The 18,397-nt window shown below is 41.7% G+C and overlaps 1 protein-coding gene across 6 annotated transcripts in view; it reads right to left on the bottom strand.

Moving 5' to 3' along the window:
* The window catches only part of IMMP2L (inner mitochondrial membrane peptidase subunit 2), a 917,077-nt gene that overhangs the window by 173,208 nt on the left and 725,472 nt on the right, over positions 1-18,397 (bottom strand). The window lies entirely within an intron of this gene.

Raw genomic sequence — 18,397 nt, 5'->3', positions numbered from 1 at the left:
TTTTGGAAAAGAAGAAAATTTAAGAAAACTAAAACAGAGGTTAACTAAATTTTCTTGGGTGTTAAAAAAAAATTAAAATGGTGCTTTCAATTTTGAAAGCTCAAAAGATACATTTACATGAAATTAGTTAAATATTATTAAGAGATGAATGTGTATTTAATGGATCCAAGCAGCTATGAAAAACACTGACATGAGTACTTCCTGATTACAAAAAAATTACAAATTAATTGAAGAGATTTGTTTTATCTCAAAGAAAGAGGAAAAAGAATGACATAGGAAGTTGATTTAGGCTATGCCATTAATGGATGTACTGTGGGTAGGACCTCCTCTCAGGGAAAGAGAAGACAAATGAACTAAAATCATTGGCTAATTTAGTTTCCATCGGGAGAATGGAATTAATTTTTGCTCCACCAGTAAAATGCTTTTGGTAGCTTTCATTAAGGAGAAGATTACTTTTAAAAAATTAGTAAAGATTTTATATTCCAAAGTTCTGGCAAATCTTTGAAGAGCTAGTTTTCTTGCTTTAATTATTAGGAGCTTGAATTTTGATAATCTGAAAATATAATTCAGAAGGCTCAAAAAGCCTGTGAAATAATTATAGGCCAGAAAGAAAAAAAAATCAGAAACATGCATTTATTTTTCAACTAATTTTAAAGAGTTTGACCAATTATAAACATACTTCTAATAAAAAAAATGATCTGAGTAAAGTGATATAATATGATATTTATTATAATATCCAAATGTCTACAGCAGATTCAGAGGACATGGAAAAACAAAGTTATCAATTTGAATTATTATACTATAAAAAATTATAAATTATGTCCATATAACCAGAATGATTTATTTCTAAAATATATAGAGTATGTGATAAATATATACATTAACTTTTATATTAGACATTTTTATATCTCCAGTATACCACGTGTCTTCTGAAACAAACTGTGTGTAGGAATGTAAACATGTGTTACACATTCATACACACATATATATAGATTTTTACACACTGTCACTCCCTAGGGCGGAATTAGGAATTTCTTTAGACTTTTAAAGTGAAATTTAGTAGTAACTTGGACTCAAAAAACTTGACCTATTATTCCAGTGCCTATGAAGACCTCCATTTTCTGAACACATTAACTCATTTTAGATAGTGTGGTTTTCAGTAGAGAGCAGCTGTGCCATTTTGGGAACGCACTGAATTGTAATGCAAAATAATGACAAATACCTATATCTTTTCGTGAGAATGTGACAATCTTGAATATATTCTTCCTAAATTGATTGTCATAGTTTGTTCTGCATCGCTGCTGGAAAAAATATAAAGGATAGAAAAGAAAGAATGTATTTGATCTCAACTTGTTGAAACTATAAAGGGAAAGAAAATGTCCTATACTTTTCTTTAAAAGGGACAGGAAACTACTGTTTATCCACTCACTACTGGGTATTTGCATTTTGCCTATTCTTATTGTTTATCTGTGTCATTTCTCCTGTCTTCCAATTAGAATGGAAGCTCCTGGAGGGCTGATAGTTCTCAGCACTCAACATGTATTTGTCAATAATTCAGATTATTTTGACAACTTCAAGGTGCTAGAAAAGAATTTTTCAGCTTTTCATTGCATAGGAATTGTGATCATGTTTACTCAAGTTGATGATTTTCTGGAATACATATTTCTGTGGGAAAAAAATGGCCATTTATCTTTGGTGTGTTTGCTGTGTCCAAACCTCTTAACCTTTGAAAAATAATTTTTAAAAATAAATTTGATTACATTCCCCACAAAGACTGGTTCAGTCCCTTCTTTATAAGTCCTCTTGGCATGATGTGGGTTTTATTTCATAGCATTTATTACAGTTATCATTTTATATTTATCCATGTGACTACTTATGAATGTCGCTTGCACTCTGTTCTGCTGCCTCTGTCTGGACCAGCTCCTAGCTTAGCATTTGAAACACACACACACACACACACAATTTCAATAAAATTTTACCCAAAGGAACCCAGGAACCCAGGCCAAATTAACTTGGATGAATCACTCCCTTCAGTATCCATATACAAACTCTGAAAAAAATACACAGATGCACTCACTTGGAAGTTTATTTTGTTTTCAAAAGAGATCCCAAGATTGCTACAGGGCTATGCTAAATACCTATTCTTCGTTTCTTTTGATATGTATGCAAAATCAGCAACAGCATTGTTCCAAGTGAATTATTAACTATAAGCAACTTTCAAAAACCCAACTTTAACTTAAAGAACATAACAGGTATGAAATGGTAGGTTCAGAAACTGTGGATTCATATGCAACCACTTAGAAAGGAAAGCAATGATTTAAAGGTGTCGACTTGTGTTTAATTAGAAAAAAATATGAAGACATTCCAGTCTAACCTATATCCTCTTTTGTGCTAGCTACCTGATGCCTAGATGTAGTTGCTTGACTAAAATCCCCTCACAGTATCCTAAATATGAGGGGTGTTTAGGAAACATGAGGGGTGGATGACAACCCAGTTCATTAAATACGCATACCCAAAAAGGACTGATTTATGAATGGATAGATATCAGCTAAAACAGGAAGTTTTCCTTGGCTCATTCTTTGCTGAAGTTTTCATCAGAAAGACTTGTAAGTGTATTTATCCCATTTACAGTAACAGCTAGCGGGAAGGAGTGGCTTACAGGACATACATTTTTGGGATCTAAAATACCTGAGTTTGAATCTCATTTTTCAGATTGATAATAGTATCACCTTGGAAAAACTATTAAACCTCTTTGGAGTTTAGTTTTCTCATACATAAAACAGAAATAGCACTAATTATCTTGTAATAGAAGTTATATATGTTTGAGTTCCTAGTACTAAGCAGTACACATACATAATAAGCACTAAAAAATTGCCATTCTTATGATAACTAAAAAAGTTAGAGTCTTTGATAGAGGTGAAATAGTAAAAGGGGAACTCCCAGGGCAGCATACTTTCTGGCTTTCCTCGGTCATGCTATTGGGAGACAAAGGTCTGTAGTCTCTTGCATTGCTGTACATCTTGTAATTAGAGGCCCAGACCATCTTTGTTCCAGATAGCTTTCACAGATGTTTCTATAGTAAACAACCTAGGAAGATGAAGATAACATCTCCCTCTCCAGTAAAGGGCAGGTTTGCTTATAACCTTAGAAGATAGATATCTCCGTCAGAAGCCTTGGGCTACCATACTTACCTCTAACATAGAGCAGGGACCTAAGACAAGCATCATGATTAATTTGCCAAACAAGCTGAGATATAAACAGTATAGCAGGAGAGATCCATTTTAAGGCTAAGATTCCATTTTAAAAGCCAGGAAGTTAGGAAGTAAGATTCCTGACATATTCTTTAGCAAACAGACAATAACTCAGCCCACACTGCGGGCAGGGCAGGTGGTCTTGATTGACATGTTCCCAGAGGGAAGCTGCTATATTGGAGAGAACCAGATCAGTAAATTTCTTGTGTCAAGTTAATTTTGCAGAATTACCTGGAGGACTGGTAATAGAAGAGAAGAGACTTAATGTCTCTCACCAGAGATAAGCCTTTTGAGACCTCTTTACAAGTTTATATTCCCTGACCCTTTGAAAAATGCTTACAAGAGGGAACCCCTAGCCTTTCAGTGCGCCTCCTGTCTGAGGATGCCCATGCTTTTTCTCTCTTTAAGTACGTAACTTTAAATAAAGCTTTCTCACTGCTCAACTTAATTGCGTTTTGTCTCTCTGCACTTTTCCAGTAGTAAGTGTCTTTGTTTCTCTGCTATTTCATTCTATTTCTAAGTCTTCACTTAGTCTCCACCTTACCCCTGATAAATAGGGAGGGGCTGCTGGGAGCTCAGATTTGGGCTGCAAGTTCCTATCACCTGGGTGATCTGGATGGAACTGTCGCTGCAGTAACCCACCTGAAAAATCCCCCTTCTTTGGGAAGTTCTCAGAACATAGTCTCACTCCATTCCAAGCTCCGCGGCTCCCCAAATCTTGGGGTGGAAGGGGATAGCCCCAGTGGCATGCAGATCCATGTGGACATGAGATGCCAGATGACGCTGGATTCAGGAGCTGGCAAGGGAGACTTCCCTATGTCGAGAAGTTCAGCAAAGTTCCTAATCCCTTCCTCTGCACTTTTCTGCCCTCAGCTGCCTGCAAAGCCACTGCCATTCATTACTACTCTTGCTGATGGGCACAGCCTATGTCTTCTCACATGTCTGAATGCAGATTGGGAAAGCACCTTCCCCCACGTCTGAATGCAGCATGGGAAAGCACCAGCTTGAGAACAACTGGTGCAGTCCTTGGACATTATCTGCCCACTGAAACATATCTTGTCTTCAAAAATGAGCCAAGAAGCCTCACTCTGAAAACAGGGAGACCTTGAGGATGTGTGAAAACAACACCCCTGCTTACTGGGCAGACTTTAAGAAAATCAACAAGGTGCTCTAGCCTGTCCTGTCCCCCCAGAGAAGAGAAAAATGAGTATAGCACTTAGCTGAGGTCCGAGAAAGACAGTATAAAAATAAAGTTGCTGCATTACATAGGGGCTGCAGCTATTGTCTGTCTGTCTGTGTTGTCTGTGATTTTGTTCTCTCACGTCACCCAAAGAAAATGTGCGGCACACAACACTTGCTCTAATAAAGTCCTTCTTTACCTACACTTTTCTGACCTGCTTGAGAATTCTTTCTTGTCAGAGTCAAGAATCCTCCACTGTCCAGGCTGAAATTTCACCTGGTGCACAGGGAGAGACCTCCCAACACACACAGCTGCTCAGCCACATCTCCCCTTATAAAAGATTCAGATTCCCGACGCTCAGGGCTTCTCTCCTGTAACACATCCCATTGCGCAGGTTGTCACTTGGCCCTCTTCACATAGCCCTGTGGAAACGGGAGTTCAGGGAACCAGCACAAATTCTGGCACTGAAATTGTTGTGAGTTTCAAACTGTCTTTTGTCTCTGGCCAAGAGTTTTGAATCCTCTGCCAGTATCCATCCTACGGCAGCTAACTTACTAGCTCACTTACTAGCTTGCGAGTACGGTAAAATCTCAGACCCTCCACAGTTCTTGACAATAACCTCCACATCTCAGGGGTTTATCATAACGTAGGTATTATTTCTCACTTTCATTACATTTTGCTCGTTTTACATGTCAGCCAAGGGTCACTATAGGTCCACTTAGCTACAATCCACATATATTCTCTGAGGCTAAAAGAACAGCCCCCATCTAGGAAATATCTGTTCTCATAGAGATAAGGAAAATAACACTCTTCAACATGGCTGATAGGGCCGACAGGAGAATCTCAGCACCACCCCCTTGGAGACCATAGGGATTCTCCTTCCACCCTGCTTGCCATGCATGCTTAAAAGCCACATACACAAAGTAGAAAAGTATAAATTGCTCCCCTTGCCTGGGATCAGGGCTCAGACCTTTGGAGATCACTCTCTCTGAGCCCGCCGGTTTGAAATAACCTCCCACCCTCCAAGACCTCCTAGTGCCACTTGGTTCTTCCATCGGGCAATCCAGTCCAGGTTCCATAACAATAGCAGAGGGAAAAGAGCAATAGAAAAGTCACATGATGGCTTTTAAAATTTTGCTTGGCCATAGTATACTTCACTGTCGTACTCTGTTGGCCAAAGCAAGTCACACTGATATGCTGGTATCAGTGGGCTGGGGAAATACACTCTTCTCCCAGGATGAACTAAAGTATTCTCATCCCACGTAGAAAAAGGCAGTGATGCATAATTCTCTTACAAGGAGGGACAGTGAATAGAGGAAACAATGATACATTTTCCACACATAGCACATACACAGTAAATGATAGCTATTTTAGGATTAGGTATATCAGGACAATGATGTAACAAATGTCATTGTTTGGGACAAAACAAATAATATAAAAGATCTCCATGTTTCAAAATTGTTTCTAATTATTCTATATTACACTTATGATAGTAAAGAATATACCAAAGTTCAATGATTGTTTTTTTAAACTTGAGAAATGGGCTCAATAAGATGGTATATAAATTGGAATAAATGTAATATAGTTGTTATGCATGTGTTCAAATGTGCATAGAAATACACAAACATGAAAAACTTACTTTTAAGAGGAATAAAGAGAAATACAAATTGCTACTATTAACAGAATAAATATATAAATAAATCAAAGTTTTGGCCAAACCATGATTTAATAATCATAACCAATCTCCAAGGATTCTTTAACAAGTGTGCTTACATCTCTCATGTTTCCTTTTGAGTTTTTCTATTGATTCTCAAAATTACCACAAGAAACAGAGAGCACTAATGGGTTATTTATGCCTTTTCCTCTGGATTGTTTTGATATAATTAGGTTTTAGGTCATCTTTTCATCAGATAATATCTCTGAACTCATTACCTGTGCATTGCCATATACTTGACTTTAACTCAGCATGAAATAAACATACTTTTCCTTGAGGACAATGAGACAATTAAAAATTATCAATTTACTTCATATACCTAATTTCAAATCAGAAGTCATAATTTGGGGATTCTAAGAATTATATCAATCAACTCCATTCTACCAAGTCATTTTAACCTTAACTATTTTCTTCAATTCAACAGTCCCATGTGTCTTGATCCATTGTGAAGGGCCCCCACCAGTAAGATGGCGAACTTCCGGCTTCTCTTCTGGGTCCTCGGTTCCTGACGGCACCAGCTGAAGACCAATCACCTCTCTCCCCCCTCTCAATCCCAGCACCTAGCCAATAGTCACCAGCCCCGTAGAAGTGACACCTCAATCAGCTCATGCCCCTTCCTATATAACCCAGCACCTTTCCCTAATAAAGCGGAACTCTCCGGTGAATTGCTGCTGTGTGTTGCTCCTTTCCTTTCATTGGTGCCGAAACCAGGGAGATGGGACACCCCAACTGGGCCCCGTCTTCCCCCCGACACCAGAAGCAGCTTGCCCTCGTCCTCTTTTTCCGGCACTGGCTCATCACACTCACCACTCCTCTCTGGCCTTTAGGTAAGTTTTCCCCCAGAGTGGGCCACTTGTCCCCGAGCTATCGCAGTGCCATTGACCATGATCATCCGGCAAGGCCCTGATGCTTGGGGAAGAGGAGTGAACTCTCCCCGCCTCAGGCTTTCACCGCTGCAGCAGAACTTCAGGCCCCCCTCCAACAGCCATAAATTGCCACCTCAGGCCTTCACGGCTGCAGCAGACCGTCAGGCCCCCCTCCAACAGCCATAAATTGCCACCTCAGGCCTTCACAGCTGCTGCAGACCCTCAGGACCCCCTCCAACAGCCATAAATCGCCGCCTCAGGCCTTCATGGCTGCAGCAGACCCTCAGGCCCCCCTCAAACAGCCATAAACGAGGTGACTCCTTTGCGGATGAGAACACTCCCTTTCTCCCCTTCCTCCTTCTGTTCTGCCTTCCGAAATCCATTCCATCCACTGAAAATTCCTAGTACTAGGTACCTCGTGACTCCAGCACTCTGCCTTCTTAGGGAAGTCTGGGTGACGACCCACACTTCCTAAGAAATTCCGACTCATATACGAGTTTCCGCAGACCACCAAGGATCATTGGGGATGCCCTTTGTCTCCTTGCGGTCTGCCTCCAGTCAGAGGATTTCCATTCATCTTCCCCTGTTTGTCTCCTTCTCTGTCCTTTAGCCATGGGAGCCTCCTCATCCCTCCCTGAAAGTTCACCTCTTGAATGCCTGTTTAAGCATCTGGCTACCCTCTCCCTGACGCCTGATATAAAACCAAAACTTCTCCGTAAATACTGCTCCCAAGATTGGCCGACATACCCCCAGACAATAACAACCAATGGCCTGCAGGGGGAACTCTTGATCCTAACATCACTCGCAATCTCCTTAACTACTGCCAGTGCCTGAAAAAATGGAAGGAGATTCCCTATATCGAAGCTTTCCACCTCCTCCTACCCCCACCCCCCCAAGTTCTCCTAGCCTGCAAGCCGCCACCCCTGCAGAAGCCTCCCGTTCACTCTCTTCCCCTTCTTCTCCTACAACAGCCCTTCTCCCTTCCTCCCACACCATCTCCCACCCCCATCTCACATCCTCTGCCTTCGTCCCATGGGAGCCTTTCAGCCCCCCTTTAACTAAGTCCCAGGGGCCCTCATCACCTGTTTCTCCCCTGTTGGGGACCGCCTTTGTCTTCTCACATGTTTGTAGGCAGAATGGGAAAGCACCTTCCCCCATGTCTGAATGCAGCATAGGAAAGCACAAGCTTAAGAACAACCCGTGCAGTCCTTGGAAGTTATCTGTCCACAAAAACATATCTTGTCCTCGAAGACGAGCCAAGACTCCTCACTCTGAAAATAGTGAGACCTTGGAGATGTGTACAAACACCACCCCTGCTTCTAGCTATGCCCTTCCCCCACTTGCCGATGTGGCAATAATAGAGAACAAAAAACATTCTGTTTACACATTCCATAAGCAACTAACTGGAGCCCTGTTGTAGCTCAGTTGGTAGAGCATGGGACTCTTAACCTCAGAGTCATGAGTTCAAGCCCAACTAGAGTGGCAGAGGCAAGCAGCTGGGCTGCTGGCTGGCGACATGTGGGAGCGTCAGCCCTCCCAGTTCTTTCTATCTTTCTTTATTTTCTTCGCCCCCCTTCCGCACTTCAAGACCTGCTCGACTAGGCGCGGCTGGACTGCGTCACTCCCCCACAGACTGAGCCAGAACCCTTCAGTCCCCCTCAGACTCGGTCCCGAGGGCCTCCCAAAATTATCACTCCCCACCCCTCCGGGACGTAGCTTAGACAGACTCACTCAAGCCCTACTACAGTATACCAGCCTTGACCCAGAAACGCCTGACGGAAGACATGTCCTTATGACATACTTCCTAGCTCAAAGCTACCCCGACATTAAAGCTGAACTCAAAAAGTTAGAACAGGGCCCTGCTACCCCACAGACTGAGATCCTAATAGTGGCCTTTAAAGTCTTCCATAACCGGAAGGAGGAGAAAGAACGCCGTAAACAAAAGGCTGATGAGGCCAACTTCCAAATGTTGGCCCAGCTGATAAAACCACAACCTGGGTGCTCTTCTACAAACAAGCACCCCCCAGGAGCTTGTTTCAAGTGTGGACAAGAACGACATTCGTCAAGGGCGTGCCCCTCCCCCAGATCTCCTACCACCCCATGCCCCAGATGCCATAAAAAGGGCCCCTGGGGGTCTGATTGCCCAGCCACCCGAAGGGGAGGCTGGATGAACAACCCCTATCCTAGGCCCGCCGTAGTAGGGCTAGCAGAAGAAGATTGATGGGGCCCGGGGGCTTCTCGCCCGACCATTTCCATAACCAAACAGGAGCCCAGTATTACTTTAATAGTAGACGGTCGCCCCATCTCCTTCCTCCTAGATACAAAAGCCACCTTCTCAGTATTGCGAGAATACCGGGGCCCTACCATGCCTGCCATTACTCCTGTAGTCGGGGTAGGAAGTAAACAGATTTTCCCATTAAAACCCCCCCCCTTTTTATGCACAATCCAAGACAATCCCATACCTTTCTCCCACTCCTTCCTGGTTATGCCCCAGTGTCCCATCCCTTTACTAGGACGGGGCACCCTTTCTCTCCTCCACATTTCCATAACGATATCCACTCCCACAGCCCCCAGTACTCCCTTTCTGATGGCCCTCATAGCTGACGACCCCCCTCTACCCAATGAAAGCTCCAGTTTCGCCCTCATACACCCTGTAAATCCCAGAGTTTGGGACATTACAAGCCCCTCCATAGCTCTATGTCCTCCTGCCTCTATCAAATTACATGACCCCTCTCAGTATATCTGTCAGGCCCAATATCCCCTAACCACGTCAGCCCTCATAGGCCTCCAACCCATCATCCAAGATCTCTTAAACAAAAATTACCTCAGACCCACTCACTCCCCATTTAATACCCCCATATTAGCTGTTAAAAAAACCAATGGATCTTTCCGCCTCGTCCAAGACCTTCGCCTCATTAACATGGACATTGTCCCTATCCATCCCTTAGTTCCAAATTCATACACCCTTTTATCGCAGATCCCTGCCTCAGCCTCCCACTTCTCAGTCCTAGATCTCAAAGACGCATTTTGTTCTATCCCTCTGGACCCCTCCTCCCAAGATTTTTTCACCTTCACCTGGACGGACCCATGCACGAGACATTCTGAACAACTCACTTGGACAGTTTTGCCACAAGGCTTCCGAGATAGTCCCCATATTTTTGGACAAGTCCTAGCTCAGGACCTCAAACAGTTTCATCATGGTCACTCCAAGTCCACCTTATTACAATACGTAGACGATCTTCTACTCTGCAGACCCTCGTGAGAACAGTCTCAACTTGACACTGCCTCTCTACTTAACCTTCTAGCTTCCAGAGGCTACTGGGTATCCCCCCTCAAAGCTCAAATCTCTTCCCCTTCTGTCACTTACCTTAGATTCCTTCTGTCTCAACAAAGAAAGTCCATTACCTTAGACAGAAAACGACTCCTCTCTGACCTGCCCATTCCCAAAACCAAGACAGAAATCCTTTCCTTTCTAGGCCTGGCTGAGTATTTTAGAGCATAAATCCCTAACTTCTCCCTGTTGGCAAGACCCCTATACGACCTCAGCAAGGGCCCCCCTGAAAAACCATTATCCTCCTCACCCTGACACTACTTCATTAAGCTCCGTCGAGCCCTTGTGGAAGCCCCAGCTCTCCATCTCCCTGATTTGTCGAAGCCCTTCTCATTATACATTCATGAGAGGTCCAGTCAAGCTCAAGGAGTCCTAGGCCAATATTATGGCCCATCCTTTGCCCCAGTAGCTTATCTCTCCAAGCAATTAGACCCCACAGTTCGGGGATGGGCCCCATGCCTATGGGCATTAGCCGCTGGACAGCTCTTGCAGAAGGAAGCTCATAAACTGACATTCAGGGCGCCCCTTACCATTCTGTCCCCACATCACCTAAAAGATCTCTTAACCTACAAAAGTTTACAGACTCTCCCTCCCTCCAGACTCCTGACCTTACTGTCCTCTTTCCTCCAAAATCCCATTCACCCCCTTTGCCATCCATACCCGAATCATGACTTTTTCCTCCTTTACTGCTCTCTCGCTTTTTTTCCTCATTCCTACTGTCTTCCCTGCCACCCCAGCCTCCTTTGTATGGTGATTCAAGGTCAGACAGACTTACACACAGCATCAAACAAAAGTTACTGCCCTCATTGCCACATCAGACTGCCCTCTGAAAAGCTGCTCTGAGCCTTTATACCTCCACTTTCCTCCCTCCACCGAAGTGTTCACTAGCAGCTACCCTTATTCTCCCTACCTCTGCTTCCTCTATGACCAAAAACAAGCCTATTGCAGGCGATGGCCAGACACCTATGGGAGATGTCCCTACTGGTCTTGCGCCATTCACTACATGGGTAATTCCCGGTACCCACAGTATTACTTCTCCAACCGTTTCATGAAATATCCCAATGGCTCATTCTCCTTATCAATCCCACATCCCTGGGACTCTCGATGAGCTGCCAGAGTCACAGCCTCAGTTTACTACGGGGGGGTCCTTGACCCCCCACAGTACCCTTCATATCTCTCAAGAGTATGTTCCCTCTCATTCCCAGATCTCTCAAGTTGCATCAGATATCAGACATTCCGAAAAAGTCATTATCCAAACTCTTGACGGCGCCTCTTCATCTTCTTATTCCTCCTACTCTTGGTTACAGCTCATTCAAGACACCACCATCTTTCTCAACCACACCCTCAACACCGCCAATTGTTTCTTGTGCGCATCACTACAGCGCCCACTGCTGGCCGCCGTGCCCCTTAATATTTCCAACTACTCCTTCCATGCAGAAAGACAACCCCTCTGCCCCCTGGCAGACATACCCCTATGGGAACCAGAATACGCAGATAATCTCACCATCCACCACTGTGTAGGCCCAACTCCACCCCCCTCCAGCGCACTTCACTGCCTCTCTATCTACACCCCTACCTCTGGCTCTAAGACTTTTATGCAACCGGGACACTTCTTTTAGTGTAATGGCAGTCTTTTCAACTCACTGCCTCCCAACTCCGATACACTGCATTCTCGTCACCCTAATCCCACAGCTTACACTTTACAGCATGGCAGAATTTCTTGAGCTCTAACCTCCTTTGCCCTCGCGCACAAAAAGGGCTGCTTTCCTTCCCATCATCGTCGGTATCTCTTTGACCACCTCAGCCATTGGGGCAGGGTTGTCGGGAGGAGCCTTGGGTCACTCTCTATGGGCAGTTAGAGATCTCAACGCCAAACTTGAGGGACCCCTGACATCCACTGCCGATTCCCTGGCCTCTCTCCAAAGATAGGTCATTTTACTAGCTAAGGTCACCCTTCAAAACCGGCGGGCCTTAGATCTGCTTACAGCTGAGAAGGGCAGCACCTGTGTCTTCCTCCAGGAAGAGTGCTGCTATTACATCAACGAATCCGGCATTGTAGAAACTGACATTACCAAACTCACCGACCTTGCCTCCAGCCTCCACTCTGCTTCCAATTCCAACCCATTCTCTTCAATACTAACAAACCCCCTCCTCACCTGGCTCTGGCCCATCGCAGGCCCCATAATAATCATTCTTCTCGCCTGTCTCTTCTTACCCTGTATAATAAATTTCATCAAATCCCAACTCGGAAAAATCTCTAATCAAGCTTTCAACCAGCTTTTACTCAGGAACTACCAGCTTCTGGCCACAGAAGATCCCTCACCCTCACATAACCTCCTCACCACACACTGAGATGGGCCCCTCTCTCCGCTGGAAACTGTTCCTGGAAACAATGGCCGCAGACACCTGGCTTCTGGCACCCGTATCCTCCTGGCACCACCATTAGAATCAACAAGTCCTCGACCTATGGTTACAGGGAACCTTCATTGATTTCCAACCTGAAGAAGTCCACACCTACTCGTCCTTACTGTGGGGAGTCCTATCAACCCTTTCCCCCCAATCCTCAAGCCCTCACTCCCTTCTCCGTCCCTGTTCAGCAGGAAGCAGTCAGAGAGAAAGCAACGTCCACAACCCCATAGAGGAGAAAGGGGGGAATGAAGGGCCTCCACCAGTAAGATGGCGAACTTCCGGCTTCTCTTCCGGATCCTCGGTTCCCGACAGCGCCACCTGAAGACCAATCACCTCTCTTCCCCCTCCCACTCCCAGCACCTAGCCAATAGTCACCAGCACTGTAGAAGTGATACCTCAATCAGCTCATGCCCCTTCCTATATAACCCAGCACCTTTCCCTAATAAAGCAGAATTCTCTGGTGAATTGCTGCTGTGTGTCCCTCCTTTCCTTTCACATTGACCACATCCATCCTTTATTAACATGGTCATGTTCCATTCAAGGGACATTTTCTAAATTATCTAAATATTTAAATATCTAAGTATTTAATATTTAAATATTTAATAACTTAACATTTATCTATTATCATGTTATTTATCTAACGTTAGCTAGGATATTTAATTATTTAACTGATTTTGTCCACATTTAACACAAGTGCTTTTACCTCAGTATTTGAAATTTATATGTTAAAAATAAATTTTAGCTCTTTCCTGTATTACTTACATGAGACTTTAAGTGTCAAGAAGTTTATATTTCTGTGCATGTGTGCTTCTTCAATCACTGTTGAGTCCAATAAGTATTAATTGCATGAGTGAAAAGACAAATTAAAAAAAACACCAAATTCTAATCATCCTTTTAAAGTAAAAATTAAGTTTGAGACTTCTCTGAATTTTTTTCCAAAAAGAAATGTAAATATACTTCCTGTCCTTCAGCATTTTCACATCTTGTCTCAACTCTCCAGTGTTATCCTTCATTCCATTCTTATCAACTACATCCAATCAGCATTTACTTTGAATTTTATTTCTTAATTATAAACAATCATTTGAAGCTCTAGCTATGGCTGATTTTATTTTTACCTTACAAATGTTTTTCTCTTGAACTTCCTGCTGGAAGAATGTTAGTAACAGATGGTGGAGCTTCTTGAAATATAAAATGAGACTGCATGCATATCAATGCAAATCTGACAAGTGACTTAATCACAAAAGACACTCTCTTTCAAAAAACAATCAGATAAGGCAGCATTGATGAACACAAAGAAAAAGTCATCTTATATACAGACTTTTCTGGATTTTTCTCTTTTTGTTAATTAAGCAATAGTTAAGGCAGCTTTCCATTTATAGCAGTTAAGTTGATTTCACTTCCACTTTCAATGAGGGAAGTAAAGTAAAAATCCTGCATTTACCCTCAAATTATTTTGTTTCCAGGAGTATGTGGGCATCAGTGCATGTAAGTATAGTTTGAAAAGTAATACAAATTACTTCATGAGTCATCTGGGGATGTCAAGGTGCTTCTAAATATTGGGTCTATGGGAGATAGAGATAGAAGACAAAGTATGTCTGAGAAAAGTCAAAGGATTCTTTTAGCAAAGAGATTTCTATGATCTTAGATAATATCTTTAAGACATAGTTAGCACGCTTAAATTCAATTGTTTTTCAATAGTCAAGTCTGATCCTTATCCACAAGTGTCTGTAATATTTGTTGTTTTGGTTCAAATTTCAGGCTCTTTGATGTTACGGTACTTTGGGTCTCAATAGGGTAAGGAGAAGAAAAGATGAAACCACTTATTTCAGCAAGGAGCTAGACAGAGAAACATAGATAAGAACAATGTGAGGGTCATAAAAATATCAGTTATAGTTACAGAGAGAAGGAAGACTGAGCCTCAGAGCAAAGAGGACAGAATGTCTCTTCTTGGTGTATTGCAGGTGCTCGGGGCCAAAAGGCTCCCCCTTTGCCACCTGAGCCCTCCCACAGGTGCCCTTCCCTCTAACACTCCACCCGTGGGCAAGTCATGGCCTGTCCTCCCCACTGTGAAATTTCCCTAATCTGAGCTCCTCTTTGTCAGAGTCTTAAGTCTCCTTTCTAAAATCACAATTTGCCAATCCTAAAGAATACCCCATGCTGAAAAATGTGATAGCAAAGTTTCAATTCATAATTCCTCAAGAGATATATTTACATTTAATCAAGGGCTCACATAGACACAGAGCTTAAACCTAAAGGAATGAATCTTGAATCTTGAACATTTAATGTCTACCAGTCAGGTTCTTAGGAGACTCCAGAATTCTCTAAATCGAACAATATACATACAGCTGTTGGCCATGGCACTATTTTACTGGATGGTCATGGAACACAAAATGAATTAAAAGAACCTCAAACTATGTAATCACAAATTGCAAGCATAATGATAAATTTTCATATATATACATACATATATGCATATGTATACTGTTAACCAAAGGAAATTATATTTAGATGACATCTTTTTATCCACACCCTCCTCAGTCAGTAAGTAACCCATTCATATGGTAACTAATTTTGACTATGTGAATATATTAGTCTGCTCAGGATGCCAAAACAAAACACCATAGCCTGGGTGGTTTCAACGACAGAAGTTTATTTTCTCACAGGCCTGGACGCTGGAAAGCAGAGATCAGGGCTGCTCTCATGGTCAGGTTCTTCCTGGCTTACAGATGGCTGCCTTCTTCCTGTGCCCTCATATGGCAGAGAGAGCGAGCTCTGGTCTCTTCCTCTTCTTATTTGGGCACTAATCCATTTGTGAGAACTCAGCTCTCATGACTTCATCTAAACATAATGAACTACAAAGGCCTCATCTCCAAATATCATCACACTGGGGGCAAGGCTTCAACATATGAATTTTGGAAGTGTACAATTTAGTTCACAGCAAAAAACAAGAACACCCCTTAAAACATTTCTACAATAAAATATATGAGCAGTGAAATAAATATATTATACATTATAAATAAGATAGTGTATGTGGGGAGATGAAAGTGAGAATTTGGAGCATGATTATTACAACAAAAATCTTATCATGCATTTTAAGTAAGTTTCTGTGATTTTAACTATTTCTGAGTATCTTTTCTTTGCCCTCATCTCCAGATTTCACTCTGGATCAAGTTGAAAGGCAATGATCTTTCTTTGCATGTGAAAGCAACCATCAGTCCAGGTTCCTCCAGGCTTCTGTATGAAAGCTCTTTATTTCAGTAGGTGAGCCTTAAGCTCTTTTATTTCAAAAATAAGCATGACTATGCTCAAGAGCTATTCTCTGAAGCTGCTTGGTTTCTGAAATGCCTGAACTCATTATCTTTATGTTGAGATTTCTGATACTGACATTTCTCAGCTCCTCACATGCACTGCTCAGTCAAGGAACTCCCCATGGGTCTTTAGGGCTCCACGTGAAAATAATCAACATACTGAGCAACAATACAGAGCAATTAGCTAAAGGCAACTGCCCTTCAAAGAGACAAAAACTCAAACTGAAAAATTTCTACCTGAATTTCTGTTTACTTCAAATATAAGGTTCTTGTGATTTTAAAAAAAATGTTTAACCAACTTTGAAATTCAGTGATAGAGACAGGCATGAAGTACTGGATGAGAAAACTCAGTTGAGAAAAAGGACACCTGGGTTATATTATTCTGGCTAAGATTTCTTTGTTTTTCTTATTCTCTCAGTCCATTTTTCTTTTTGAAACAAAACAGGCATGAAATTTGTAGGATCTGTTATTACAGCAACAGTAGCCATGTTGGATCAAGAGAACTCTGTGAGCTACTGTAGCCACAAGAATCAAAATCAATCACCCCAAATATAACAGTGACCCAGTAGTTTATATTGTTATAATTTCGATGATCAAATCCAGGCCCAAGGATTAGAAGGTTCAAATCATAGTACAAATATTGCATATTTTATACCAAACTGCTCTAGAGAAATCTAGACATCCATTAAACCTGTGGGCTGTGGGCTGGGCAAAGAGGACAAAAACAAAGATTACTAAGACATTTCCTTTCTTCAGAAAATCTTTAACTGTAGAATATATGGATTGGCATAAGGTCGGCACTGCTCTGTTTATACAAGCAGTCAGCCAGCCACTGTCTTAAATGAATAATTGTCATGTGCAGAACACCCCGCATTAAGCACTGTATTTGGTGATTTTTACACATATAATTTTCCTTGAATCAACTAGCCTATCTCCCTTATTCTTTCTACAATGTAATCAATTTCTTGTTCTGGAAAACGACCAAGTCTTAATAGTTCCTTAACTGAATGTGAAGAGAAACTTCTGAAAAAAAAGGAACAAAATTTCTGGGGGAAAAAAGAGCAAGGAAGATGTCAATTATTTTAATATTCTCTTGAGAAAGGAAGCTCTAAGTTTTTCTATGATAAAAATTTTCTCTCTAGGGATGCTATCATTTTTACCATTTTTCCAATTTAAATATTTTCTTCAGTTTTTATTTGGTCATATATGAACTGCTTAAGTAAATAACAAGTAGTGGAAATTTCTGCTCCCAGAATTCAGGAAAATCATGTGGGTAGAAACAGTTATATGTGGGGCCATTAAAACTTCCAATATGAAAAATACATATTTAATTAACATACTCTCTCATTTATCCCCTCTAATTTCTTAAAATCTGCTTTTGCAAATTCAAATGATTTGTAAATTATCTGAAACAAATTACATTTTTCAAAACTCAAAGCAGAGAATGCATAAGTGTAATAAAATTGAGGATGTCTATGGAGATTCCACTCTATCAAGTGGAATAACATGTTTATGGGGTTCCACAGGATCTACAGAACCCATGATTAAAATTTAAAAAATGAACTTCAAGCATTCACAATATTATTGAATTCTGTTTAAAGTCTCTGTGAGAATGGATAAAACCATGGGTTCCTATAAGACAGTGTTTGTCAAAGCACTGCCTGGCTTTGCATTGGAAGGGCATTATTTTTGAACAGATATCTTTCCAAAGAAGAAATACAAATGGCCAAAAGGCACATGAAAAGATGCTCCACATCAATAATCATCAGGAAAAAGCAAATCAAAACCACTATCAGATATCACCTCACACCAGTTAGAATGGCCACTACCCAAAAGATAAGAAATAACAAGTGTTGGTGAAGATGTGGAGGAAAGGGAACCTTCCTACACTATTGGTGGGAATGTCAATTGGTGCATTTACTGAGGAAAGCAGTATGGAGATTTCTCAAAACACTAAAAACAGAAATACCATATGACTCAGTAATTTCACTTCTAGGAATTTACCCAAAGATAACAAAATGCCTGATTCAAAAAGATGCAACCTGTGTTTATTGTTGCATTATTTACTGCAATAGACAAGATATGGAAAGTAACCAAAGTGTCTATTAATGGATGAATGCATAAAGAAAATGTGGTACATATACACAATGGAATATTATTCGGCCATAAAAAAGAAAAATCCTTCCATTTGTGACAACATGGATGGACCTACAGGATATTATGCAAAGTGTAATAAGCCAGGTGGAGAAAGACAAATGCCATGTGATTTCACATACTTTGGAATCTAAAAACAAACAAAACAAAATGAACAAAATAGCAGTAGACATAGAGACACTGA

The sequence above is a fragment of the Manis javanica genome, chromosome 6 (genome assembly GCF_040802235.1).
Source record: "Manis javanica isolate MJ-LG chromosome 6, MJ_LKY, whole genome shotgun sequence".
Taxonomy (NCBI): Eukaryota; Metazoa; Chordata; class Mammalia; order Pholidota; family Manidae; genus Manis; species Manis javanica.
This window is presented reverse-complemented; position numbering and strand designations above follow the sequence as displayed.